Consider the following 14,000-nt stretch of genomic DNA (forward strand, 5'->3'; position numbering starts at 1 on the left):
GGAAATGAGTCATAATTATCTTTTGTGTATTAAAGGCTTAGCAATCAACAGATGTATCATATTTGAAGGAATCCACTACCACCAAGTCAAAAGCAGAAAATACTGTGTGCTTAAGTAACAGCTAACCCACTCTGAACCATGGGTCTGTAGCCTCCTCACCAATCCCAAAACCAAAAAAAATAATATTAAGTAACCAAAATGTATGTTATAATACTCAGGCAGTAAAATTTATAGTCTGCTCATAGGAGAGAACTTATGCCAGTAATCAAAACCAGTTTAGTCTTTAATGAACACTTCTAACTTCTTTCAAGGCCAAAAGTGATTTAAAGAATCAAATTAGGAAGGGAGAGAAGGGCTGGAGAGGCAGACTTTAGTTTATTAACAAGAAATGACTATATATAAGGAAAAGAAACAAGGAGAGACACCGTAAAAAGCAAAGCAAGAATTCAAAAAGAGTGGCTGTGTAGAGAGTTACTTAATGATGTAACAAATGGTCTTACACACTTCAGATGAGCCCTCTATAACAATCTACAGAAGAGTCTTGGAAATTTTTGCTTAGTTCATAAATGATTGAAACTCATACCAGAAAAATTAAAGTATAATAAAAAGTTTGATTATTGAGTGTTTAGTCCTTAGGAAGCAATACACTTTGGCTATATAGTGTAACTCACTTGCCAAGAGCTCAGAGTACCCCGATGTAACTATTTCTACCTTATTTTCAATCCAGCTAAATTTTACCACAAATAAATGAAAATGTTATTGGCTCTCTATTGCTGTGGAAAGTGTTTAAGATAATACTTCATGTGGTTTGGTTACACCATGATAAATTCCTAGTTCTGTCCCTTACCCAGTAGAACAAATCTCATTGATTTAGTATTGTTTTTCCTCTATTTCCCTGTTAGCAACAACTAGTCTTATTTTGTATTTGTGACTGTGATTACAAGCTTTATAATTCATACCATAACAAACCTTTGCCATTGTATGAGATCTATGTATGGCATAGAGCCATAGCATTTATAACAGTGTGTCAACTAGAGTAGTCTTCTCGTAGGATCTGTTTTTCAACTGTTTTGACATGTTATCTCATGACTGCTGCTTTTGAAAAAAAAAAAAACAGATTTGTATAAGGGCTTTGTTAATTTTTCTTTAATAACAGCTCACAATTGATATGTAACTAATGGATCCCAGTGCAGGATGCTCATAGACCAATAGGACATAAGATAATCCATTGATCTATGGAAAGAAATAATGAGCTTATATTTATATTTTTCTTAAAAAGGAATAAAATAAACACTAGAAGTATTATATAGTTGACATAGACACCCTAAATTGGTCAACCTAACTATAGTTAACATTGATACCCTAAATTGGTCAACTTAACAGGAAAGGTTTGTCAGTATGGTGAAGGGAAATAAGTGATTTTAGCAATGCAGAGGGTCAACAGGAAAGTCCTACTTGAAAGTCTATAAACTTTCAGCATATTATAGCTTATTGCAGCTTATGTGTGAGGCTAAGTATACACACAGATGTTACTTTAAAGAATATAATCTTGAGGGCATTTGAGTGGCTCAGTCAGTTAAGTGTTTGACTCTTGATTTGGGTGGGCCCAGGTCATGATCTCATGGTTTATGAGATTGCACCCTGTGTGGGGCTCTGAACTGACGGCACAGAGCCTGCTTGGGATTCTCTCCCTCTCTCTCTGCCCCTCCCCCACTTACACATATGCTCTCTCTCTTTCTCACTCTCTCCCTCTCAAAATAAATTAATTTAAAAAAAAAGGATAGAATCTTTACAATATCTGAAATAGGTTGGGAGTGACCATGAAAAGCCTGGTATGTTATAGGTGTTTGCTAGTAGTTTCTTTAAAAAGCCCTTTAAAAGAGTTGTTGAAGTTAATGAGGAGAGTTGTGCCACTTTTTTAAAGATAACTGCTCATGATTTGTTGACCTTTTCTATGATGGTATTTGGCAATGGGGTGTTAACGGCAGATACTTTACAAAAAATTAATAATAATGACGCTGTTAGGAAAAAGTTTTTTGTAACATCAGTGAACAAAAAAAATGATTTTAAATTAGTTATTTCTTATTTCTCTTCCTAGTTCCTTCCTTTTCTGTGAATTTTTATAATGTATACAATAATATGCAATGTTATATATATCTAATATACACTCTATCATGTATACATGCACAGTAATGTATCTAATAAATAAATAGATTGAAGCTACATGCTTCAAACATTTTTTGCTGGTATAGATGAGTGATCGACTAACCCATGCATAATGACAGCAACATTTTCATATTTAATGACATCTTGATGATGACAACCACATATTATTGCTGGCAATAGTCTAAAGCACTAAGGAATCATGCTTTTATTTGCTTGTCACACTAAACTTGGAAGAGGGAATATGTATCAATCAGGATGCTTCCAACTTCAACTAACAGTGACCTTCCAGAAGTAGTGTGGGCTTCAGACAAAGGGATATAAGGGCTTCAGGATCTACTTCACATTATTTCCTCAGCTTTTTCTTTCTCTTTGAGTCAGCTTTAGTCCTCAGACTGACTTGCCTCACAATCTCAAGATGACTGCCACTAACAGACAGAAAAAATGGAATTCCTTGTTCATGTTCAAGAGGAATGTATGTGTGTGTCAGACACAGGCCAGAACTATCCTGCCCATCTGTTACTCCTTCCAGAAGCCCTAAGCAAGACTTTTCTCAAGTGTTATTGGCCCAAATTGGCTTAGACAGGACTCTATCTAAACCAATTTCTGTTAACCATGATAAGACCATCATAACTGTTGGAGTAAAGAGTTAGAGTAAAATGCCTAGTGAGGAGTCAACCACAATGTTCACCGGATACTACTGTCCCCATTTTACAGATCCTTCCCACTTCACTTACCCCAAGTGGGGTAAATAGTTTAACCACGGTTACCTAGCAAATAGGTCATTGACTTGACTGAACTGATAATTCTTGTCCTCTTCATAATCATCATTTATTGTAATTGTAATTATTTTATTATGGCCAAAATAGTGATAAAAATAACCAAGGTTTGTATTGCACAAAAGAACACAATATTAGGGGAGAAATAATACCTGCAGATAAACAGATGTAAACAGATCTAAACAGATGTAATAGATAACTGAGAAGTCAGAAAGTATCATAAATCCATGAGACTTGTTCAATATAAGAAATAGGAAAAAGTGGCCTACTCTATGAAAAAAATAAAACTAATACCCTACTTCTTCATAAATACAAAAATTACTTTCAGGTGAATTGTATAAAATGTAAAAAATAAAACTAGGGGTACCTGGGTGGCTCAGTCAGTTAAGCATCTGACTTCAGCTCAGGTCATGATCTTGTAGTTCACAGGTTCGAGCCCTGAATCAGGGTCTGTGCTGACAGCTCAGAGCCTGGAGCCTGCTTTGGATTCTGTGTTTCCTTCTCTCTCTGCCCCTGCCCCAGTCATGCTCTGTCTCTATCTCTCTCTCTGTCTCAAAAATAAACATTAAAAAAAAATTTTAATAAATAAAACTATAAAAAGAATTAATTTTAAGCAATAATTTTTCTACTTTCCAAAAGTAAAATATTTGGAAGTAGTATTTATAAAAGTATTACATTTTATACTATTACAAATAAAAGGAAGGATTTTTTTTTCACTATAAAAGTGTAAAACTATATATATTTTAAAACATCATAATATTAAAAGGCAAAAAATGCAAAATGATTAAGGATTTATATTTTAATATATACATAGGTCTTATAAGTCAATAAGAAAAAGATAAATACACCAACAGAAAAATGATAAAAGGATAAGAAAAGATGATTCTCCAAAGACAATTCAAATACACATTTAAACAGTTCAAACCCACTAGCAACAAAAAAATGTTTGTTAAATAAATTTATACAATAGACCTAAGTTAGAAACAATCTAAGCATTCAAAAATAGCAAATGGTTTGATAAACTACTGTAAGGTCACCCAACTGAATATTTTGCAGTCATTAAAAATTGTGCTTTTAAAAATATTTAGGTCATCAGGAACGATTAATATGTTAGTAAATTAAATGTGTACCAAATCTTAGCAAATACAATATGATCTCAATTAAATATATAGATAAATGTATAGAAATTAGCTGAAAAGACAACTGAAAAATCTTTGGAATATGGAAAGATTTTCATTTTTTAACTTAGTGTTCTATAATTCCCAAATACATATTCTATAATGAGCATCTCAAGTATTTTCATATTCAAGAATATACTGATATCCTTCATATTTTCAAAATCTCCAAAATGTACAAAATTTTGTATTCAGGGATGTACACACTGAGGAGTTATATATGGAGATCATACCAATACACTATAAAACCACACATAAGATCTAAAAGAACAACAACAACAAAAATATTTTTATATACCTACAGATGACTAAAGGGAAGTTATATATGGAAATCATACCTATAATACTGCCAAAAAATGTATAAGATCTGAAGCACATTTTAAAAAGCCTTGGGTGGGTGGGGACACCTGGGTGGCTCAATCAGTTGAGTTGGTGACTTGATTTCACATTAAGTCATGAATTCATGGTTCATGGGTTCAGGCCCCATGCTGGGCTCTGTGCTGACACTGTGGGGCCGGCTTGAGATTCTCTCTGTTTCTCTCTGCCCCTCCCTCACTTGCACTTCCTCTCTCTCTCTCTCTCTCTCTCTCTCTCTCTCTCTCTCTCTCAATAAATAAATAAATAAATAAATAAATACATAAATAAATATAAAAAAAATAAAATGTTTTTAAAAAATAAATACATAAAAATAAAAAGCCTTACAGGAGCACCTGGGTGGCTCAGTCGGTTGAGCAACCGTCTATTGCTTTCAGCTCAGGTCATGATCCCAGGGTCGTGGGATCAAGCCCCAAGTTGGGCTCCACACTGAGCATAGAGCCTACTTAAGATATTCTCTCTCTCTCTCTCTCTCTCTCTCTCTCTCTCTCTCTCTCTCTCTCTCTCTCTCTCTCTCTCTCCCTCTGCCCCTCTCCACTGCTCATGCTCTCTAAAATAAAAATAAAAAACTTAAGTAAAAAAGCCTTACATACCTACAGCTGATTAAATGCACTAAAGTAAGGTTAATGTTTATCGAGCACCTACAAACACAAAAGTAAATAATTTTTATATATGATCTTATTCAATCCTTCCAACAAACTATGAGTAAGGTATTATCCCATTTTTATAAATGAAGAAACTGAGGCTTAAGTGAGGTTATATACCTAGCAAGAATAACATCACTAGGTAATGCTGTAACGAAGTCTCAAATCTAGCTCTGTCAAATTCAAAAGTTCCTAGCTTTTGAATCCCATTCATGCTGCAACCCCATTCATGTACAACCCCATTCATGCTGTCTTTCAAGCAAGTTACAGAGAAACAACCGATAAATTAAATGATGAATTAATTCAAAGCAACCGGTCTGAAAGGAAAAGTTACAGTTTTTGAGGAATAGCATGTGATTGGCTTATTTGTTAAACTTTATTTTAGCTTTTTGTCTGATTTATCCTGATAATTTAATTCATTTCCTATTCTCAATTTAGATTTATGTTTCTTCCTAGTAACCATTAGAACTGATAGGAAGCTGTGTTTACACAATGCCAACCATGCTGACAATTTAAAGTATCTAAAGGAATAGATGTTTCTCTTTTCATGCAGGTGCTAGACTTTATGCAGACGCCTGGGGAGTAATGACACTCTGATTGTCTTCAGTGGGATTTCTTGGCTCAAACCACCACTGCCAAGGTAAAAACATGACAACTAAGAAGCTTCAGCTAGTTAAGTATTTTATAAACAGATGATTAACATATCATGGTTGACTGATCTTAAATTCTGTATTCTATCTTTCCGAGATAATTCACTTTGCAAATTTCAGAATAGTTTTATTTTAAAGGCATCATAAGACCATGTAATTACATGCTGAATTTTTAGAATTAATGATGCTGGATATATAAATAGTATTTTCATCTGGTTCTCTGAAGGAACATTTTATCATTAAACTTTATTAGGAGGAAGATGATTCTATGTGAACACTGCTGTAGACAGACCTGAAAATAAAATTTTCCTCTGATATCTTACAACAGCAGAATTTCAAAGTCATTTGTAAGTCTTCTAGTTGTGTTGCTAGGTTTGTTTTCCTGGTATTCTTTTTGAACATCTATTTTGAACATCAGTGTAAGTTCGTTGGTTACCTTTGAAAGATTCCTCCCAAAGAGGAAAACAAAATGGCTAGTTAGAATTCAGGGCACAGATGAGGAAAAAAAGAGGTATGTGTCTCCGTCCCTATTCCACCATAGTTTCCTAAAACTGTTCCACCCTTACCTCGCACGTACACCACAAATACATATTTTCAATTTTATATGTATTAAAAACTTATACTATCACGATATTCTTAAAAACTCCACTGAGTTATACACAAAGCTTGTATCAAAACACTATAAAAAAGATCTTAACAAGAGAAACTGATGAGCATATTTTATTTTCCAATATTAGGTTAAACAGCTACTTGAGTAATATAACCATCCTTCCTGGCATAGGATGCAATTGTCTTAAAAACTGATCTCTTTATATTGAGATTTTATGAAATGGCTTGAAAGTGGTCTTTATTTTATCTTTTTCAATATGAACTGCAGTTGAAGTCACTTTGCAAGCAGTACTTTGATAGCTCTTTTAACACCACAGCATGGCAAGGGTAGAGCCTCATGGATGCTTACTCAGCCTTCAAAGACATGGCCACCTGATACATTCTAAGAAGCCTGTGATCATAATTGACCAGAGCAAAATAATTAATAGAAATTAGTCTTAAATGATTGGGAACTTTGGGCTTCAAAATCCTCTAGAAATAAAAACTTTTCACTTGTCCTTAAAACCAAAAGGTCAAGTATTCATTGACCAATAAAGACCCCTCCCCCACCATCTAAAAAACACCCTTTGAAATCCAATTAACTCTTTCACACTCTCCATTTTCTGTTTTTATCAGAAAGTTAAATTTGCCATTCTATACTCCAATAAAAGTTAAGTTGTTTTGATCTGATAATTGTAAGATGTACTGCATGTATCTTAATTTGTAAGTTTTTAATGCTAAAGCTCAAAGCTGTTCAGATATAACAGGAGCACTGGAAATGAGGTACAAAATGCTGGAATTCAAATTAACCAATAAATATATTTTAATATATATCAGCAGGACTCTAGAGGATTCCATTAATGTTGAAAAATAGAAAGGATTTAGGTTAATTTGGTAAGAAGGCAGGTCAGAACGTTTACAACAGTGGTATAGAATTGTATAGAGATGCAAAATTTTTCAAGAGAGCAGAATTTTTTCAAAAACGCTGACTCTAGCTGTCACAGCCCTGCCTTGGCTAAATCCAGTAGAGAGATAGGAGGACTTTCTAATTTGCTTTCCTTCTATTTTAATAATAGCTGTGCATAAGTAATTTATGAAAGGCCAACCAGGCAGTGGGCAACAGAAAATTAAACTCATTTTATCTGAAAGCAGGTGGATTTCTATATATCATTAGCATGCATAGAATTCTCACAATGTTATTTCTCATACTGATGGAATGTAACCAAATAATATATGAGTTTTTTGCTTATGCACGAGTGAAATTTTTAGATAAAAGTGCCAGCCCCAATGGCAATTTTCTGCAAAACGAAAACTAATTCTGCGAAGCTTCTTATTACTGGAAAGACTCATTTGGCTTGCATTAGAGACTGACATAAGTGACTTTAGGATTTTACTAACAGATTAGATGAGATGTGCCACATACTGTAATATCATTAGAGAATGTAACAGCACTGGAACGCTTTGGGGCACTTATTAAGGGTACCAGCACAAGTAAATTGTTTTCCTTTATGACACAAGCTTTTGAATATTTTCTCTGATTAAAATGCTTTATTTTTATGGATTCTTTTTCTAACACTTAAAACAACTTTTATTTTACACTCCCCAAAATTGCACACAAATTATGTTTTGTATGATTCAGCTCAGTGTTACTAAATGCATTATCTATGCCTTATTTCATGAATATCACCTAGGCAGAGGGTAGATACGTATTAAGAAAACAGCTTACACAATACTAAAATCAGAACTCTTCTAACAGAATATTATCCTAACTTACAGCAAAGACTAATCTTCATGACTCCGAGGAATTTTTGCTATTAGTACCTTTCACTAACTCAATGTTTGTGTGGGTTCTACTCTCAGCTTCTAACAAAATCTGAAAATTAGATCATTAAAAATGGTTATTATAATATGAATATTCCTATTGTTCTGTTTAACTTCCATCCTAAAATTCATTCAAGTATATGAAATATTATAGATTTTTTTTATTCTGATGAATCTTCCCTTATCAAAAATTATGTATCAAGCAAAATATTTCTTGCTAAGGTAGGCAAAAAAAGGTAGGGTGAAGATGGAAATGCTTGTCACTTTATAAAAGAACCTATGGGAAAAGCTAAGGGTTTTGAGGGAATGATTTTATACTCAGTATTTTTTCCGTTCTGAGTTATCTTTTCCCAATAAAAGTTTTCTACCTCTTTTTTGAGACAGAGTTTCTCTTTTTTTTTTTTTTTCCTTTTTCAAAGTCCCTTTACACTTCATTGACAGAGGAGGAAACTAATGAGAAAATGTATATACAAAGTTCCCAGAGAACAGCAGCCACACAAATGCGTTTGAGGATGAGCTATTCAGTGTCCTAATCTACAGAGTGGTGAGGGTAAGGTTTTTGGAGTCCCACACACAGGAGAGTGAATCTCAGCTCTGCCATTTTACTAGCCACCTGAAATTAGGCAAATGAATCTCCTCTGAGGTTTTATTTTCTCACCTATTCAATGGAATCATGTTAGCATTGACTTCAAAGGTTCTCTGTGAAGAAGATCACATGCAAAAGGATCACCCTGTGGTTCATATTCTATCTCTACAGCAGAAGGGGAGGCAGCTGGAAACAAAGTGTGGCCTGATGGGTTGAAAATTGTCAGACCAATTCTGGTAGATGTTCCAGATTTCTACAAGAACTCAAGAATGTATTAGCTATTAAGTAGAATGTGAAAATAATCAATGAGACAATCTTCTATGAAGTACCTAGATCCAGGGACTCTTCAATCTAGGAAGTCAGTCAGTGCTATGCTCAAAGCCCTGGGAGCTGGGCTGGGCAGAGTTATTCAGAGTCATCTGTGTGCTTAATGCTATTTTTATTAGCACATTTACCACACTGTGTGGGTATTATTTACTTAAATATCTTTGTCACACCTTGAACTCTTTGAGGGCAGGGACTTTGTCTTTTCAGCTTTTTAATACCAGCTGCCAGTACACTGCCTGATACATAGAAATCAGTAAAATGAGTGCCTATGAGCATTCTGTGAACTTGTAAAAATATTTGAAACCTGAAAAGAAAATTTAGTTCAAGATACAAAAAACTTTAAAGATTTTTTTAATGTTTTTTTTTATTTGAGTGGGAGAGGGGCAGAGAGAAGGAGAGAATCCCAAGTAGGAATTTGTGAGATCATGACCTGAATCGAAATCAAGAGTCAGATGCTTAACCGACTAAGCCACCCAGGTACCCCCAAAAAACTTTTAAAGTAAATTAACAAGTGCTAATTATATTTCCACAAACTGTCACCCTAATGCATTCTTAATTGTCTATGAAATTTAATATTCATAAAACTTCATTACATTAAAAAAGGTATATTTTCGGGGCACCTGGGTGGCTTAATCGGTTGAGCATCTGACTTTGGCACAGCTCATGATGTCGTGGTTCATGAGTCAGAGACTCACATCAGGCTTGCTGCTCTCAGTGCAGAGCCCTCTTCAGATCCTCTGTCCACCCCCCTCTGTCCCCCCCCCATTCGCACTCTTTTTCTTAAAAATAAATTAAAAAAAAAAACATTTTAAAAAAAGGTATATGTTCTCATCACAAAGATTTTTGAAAATATACAATTATTGCCAAGATATTATAGTCAATCTTAAACAAGTTATACATAGCTAAAAAATTCTAGATGTAAAAGTATTATGATCCTTTTAAATTGTTTTTATAGAAAAAAATAAATATAGTTAATGTGGGATGTCTGTGCATTTTGATGTGATACGATGTAGGGTAGGGCCTATAAAAGTGGGAGGTCTTTAACAGCCTGATAACAGTGGAAGAGGAGGCCAGAATTTAAACAGGCTGGCAGAGGCGCGGTGAAACTAATCAAGAAAAGCTTCTTAGTGGAGGTTTCCCTGATCTTCAGTATAAAGGTGGGAGAGAGAGATGGTTTGGGAGAAGGAGAGTTATGCCTCACCAGAACTAATCTTATAAGTAAGCAGAGTAAGAGACTGGGAGTATTTTCCAAGGTTCTGGACAAGACCCCTTGACTCACCTGCACCTCCACCCTCCTCCAAAAATTTTTCCTAGGTCTTTTGAGACTTAAATTCTACCAATAAAGAATAATTTTATTATCTAAAACTTGCGTTGGCTAGTAAATGTAGATATGCCAGAGACATAACACTTCAAACAATATAATTGATTTCAACCATATTGTGAGTTTAAAGTCTTTCTTGGGGTTAGATTTGATAGGACAAAGAGCATGAAGGCACTCAGTGACCAAGCAGGGAGCAGTAAGCCAGATGTCAGGGATCAAAGGTGCAAGGGGTCCACTGTGGACTGCATTTGAGACAGCTTGCATTCCTGGGCAGAACCCAAGATAAACACAAATTGTACTGAACCATCTGCTAGAGAAGTGAGTTGTATTTGACACAAAAACCACTGAGGGCTCCTGAGTTATGGAGCAACCTGGTCAAACAGCAAGAACAGAGCATCACTTGGGCCTGAGAAAGGAACAGGGAGCACATAAAACACACAGCAGCAGCTACATTCTTATTGAGCCACTGAAAGACGGAAAACACAGATTCATCCTCTAAAGTTGTTAAGGACAGAACAGTCGATCGTAACATATCTACAGCTAGTTGTTTTATAGATTTAATTCTCAGAATTTACCCATATGTCCCAACTAATAGGTGGACTAAAAGGGTCTCTAGAAGAAACCTATCAATGTTTCATGGCCACTCAAATCGAATGCATGTTGTAATGTTTAAGGTTAGCAACATCCAGGAAAACACTCTACTAAGGCAATGTATTTTTACTTTTTTAAGTTATTTATGTATTTAAGTAATCTTGAGAGAAGAGTTGTTTTACTTTGTTGCACTGCATACTTATTTATCCTGTGTTTTCCATGGGTGAAATGATTGGTACCCACGGTAGTATTAATGAGTTCCCCCATTCTTCCCACAACATTCGATTTCCTAATCTCTTTCCTCTGTTCTCACCATAAAATGCTCAATCTCATACCCTGTACTATTCAGACAATTTCAGCTCAATCAAACTGAGGGAAGCATAAAAATCATTCTGCTACAGTTTATCTCTAATCTGAGGAGGAGTCTAATTATTGATATTCAAAGGAACTTTAGGAATGTTATGAAAATGGGTTAACATTTATTTTAGGAGGACTCATCAAGATCTTATTTAAAACAAACAATTTCATCCTTTCAAGATCAGGGAATTAGAAAAAGAATATTTTTCTCAAAGTGTGAATGCCACAAGGGTTTCTCACATTGATTCATTGCTTATAGATGAAAACAACTTAAGCTGATTTTTGTTGTTTATAGAGTAAGTGTAAAATGTTCCACCAAAATAGGTAATGACATTTTTGTGTCCATAAATGTGCATGTAAGTCCAATTATGTGTTTGTTGTCATTTAAACATCACCACCATTATTGAAACAGAAGTGCCAGTACTAATTCTTGCTGTCACATTTTCCAAAAATGAAAATAAGGCTTTTAAGTAAAATGCTAAGGTTTTCAATGTGAATTATTCATTCTTTGCATGGCCTCAGCAGAACACCCTCAGCAAAATAGCTAAACAAAAGCCTACCAGGGTTCTGGTTTCTAATCTGGTTAAGAAATACATTATAGGATTTTTTTTCTAAACTTCACAGTTAATGGAAAAGTTTTCCTTTCCTGAAACTCAGGGAAGAGTTCAAGAAAGCTTCTCTAACTGCCACAGCCTCCATCTAATTGAAGTACCATGAGCAGACCTTGAAAACAGTGGCATTAGTCACACAGCTAAACAAACTACCTCTGATGGCACCAGTCAACCAATTAGAACCATTCCCCACATGATCTTTGTGGGAATAGCAATCCATTAAAGATAACTGAAGCAATGATCTTTCATGCCACCTTTCTTTCACATAGGACCACTTCACTGGTAATATCTTAGGGGAACTATTAGCTACTTCAGTGTCCTTCATAGAGGGCACTCTGCCTGTTCCAACGTTTATTTCCACTGTAACATTTTTTTCTCTCTCTCCCTCACAGAAGTGCCTTTTAGAAATTAAAATAATTCTCACTGTGGCTCTAGCAGGTAGATAGGGAGTGAAGAAAAGAAGAAATGGGTAAGAGAATAAATGAGTTGAGAAGAAAAACACCTTTTCTCCTACACCTGGCTCTGAATTTCAAAGCTATCAAAGAAAAGTAATGCACTCAATTATAATATCCAATAGTTGCTCATCTTCACCACTCTTTGCCATTAAGGAGAATAAATCTATGTGTTACAAAACAGCTCAAACTAATTAGAAATAAAGTTTGGGAGGACTGTCTTAACCCTAATCATAATCCATATAAACTGGGAGAGTCGGAGTGCAAGAGGGTAATCAGGAGTGGTCCACCTGCACCATACCATGAGTTCCACACTGGGGTCTGTATATTACTGTTTTTTCATGTCCAGTGCTCTGTGCTCAACAAATGTTTTATGAATAAGTTCTCTGCCATAAGGGAACAAATCAGGGATGAAATTAGCCACTATATCACTAGATATCCTACAGCCTGCATGGTAGCTGCCTTTGCCATTGTTTTATATTGGCTTGAACATTACCACCACTTTATTTTAATACCAGGTTTTACACTTACCAACTTCTTTCTCTTATAGGAGCTTGTTACATTTTCAAGAGTGTGGTTATAGCAATGCACACAAACTCTTAGCCATGGAGAATGATTCCCATTAGCTAAACTGTGCAGAATAACTCATATGGTGCAATCCCTATCCCACTCCTACCCCCAAACCTGCTTGCTAACTGGTTGATTAAAAAACACTTTCTCCACCTCTTTGCACATCTAACATGGTGAATAAATAACCAAAGGATATTAGGGAAGTATCACTGATTCATATTTTTAATCATTACAAATATCCACATCCACAGTCTGAATTGACTGATTGGTTGGTGTAATAGTATGAAACTTGGGTATATTAACAAGATCTCTCCCTTCTAAGAATATTATATTACTTTGTGACTTTTTTTCACTTGGCCAGAACTATTCATTATTCAGAGAAGGAGGGATGACCTACAAGAAGTCAGAGTACTTAGGGTGCCTGGGTAGCTCAGGCAGTTGAGTGTCTTAACTCTTGATTTTGGCTCAAGTCATGACTTCACAGTTTATGGGATCAAGCCCCACATCTGGCTCTGCTTAAGATTCTCTCTCTCCTCAACAGGAACCCTCTTGCACTGTTGGTGGGAATGAAAATTGGTCCAGCCGCTCTGGAAAGCAGTGTGGAGGTTCCTCAGAAAATTAAAAATAGACCTACCCTATGACCCAGCAATAGCACTGCTAGGAATTTATCCAAGGGATACAGGAGTACTGATGCATAGGGGCACTTGTACCCCAATGTTTATAGCAGCACTCTCAACAATAGCCAAATTATGGAAAGAGCCTAAATGTCCATCAATTGATGAATGGATAAAGAAATTGTGGTTTATATACACAATGGAATACTACGTGGCAATGAGAAAAAATGAAATATGGCCTTTTGTAGCAACGTGGATGGAACTGGAGAGTGTGATGCTAAGTGAAATAAGCCATACAGAGAAAGACAGATACCATATGGTTTCACTCTTATGTGGATCCTGAGAAACGTAACAGAAACCCATGGGGGAGGGGAAG

This window comes from Neofelis nebulosa, chromosome 5, assembly GCF_028018385.1.
Source record: "Neofelis nebulosa isolate mNeoNeb1 chromosome 5, mNeoNeb1.pri, whole genome shotgun sequence".
NCBI lineage: Eukaryota > Metazoa > Chordata > Mammalia > Carnivora > Felidae > Neofelis > Neofelis nebulosa.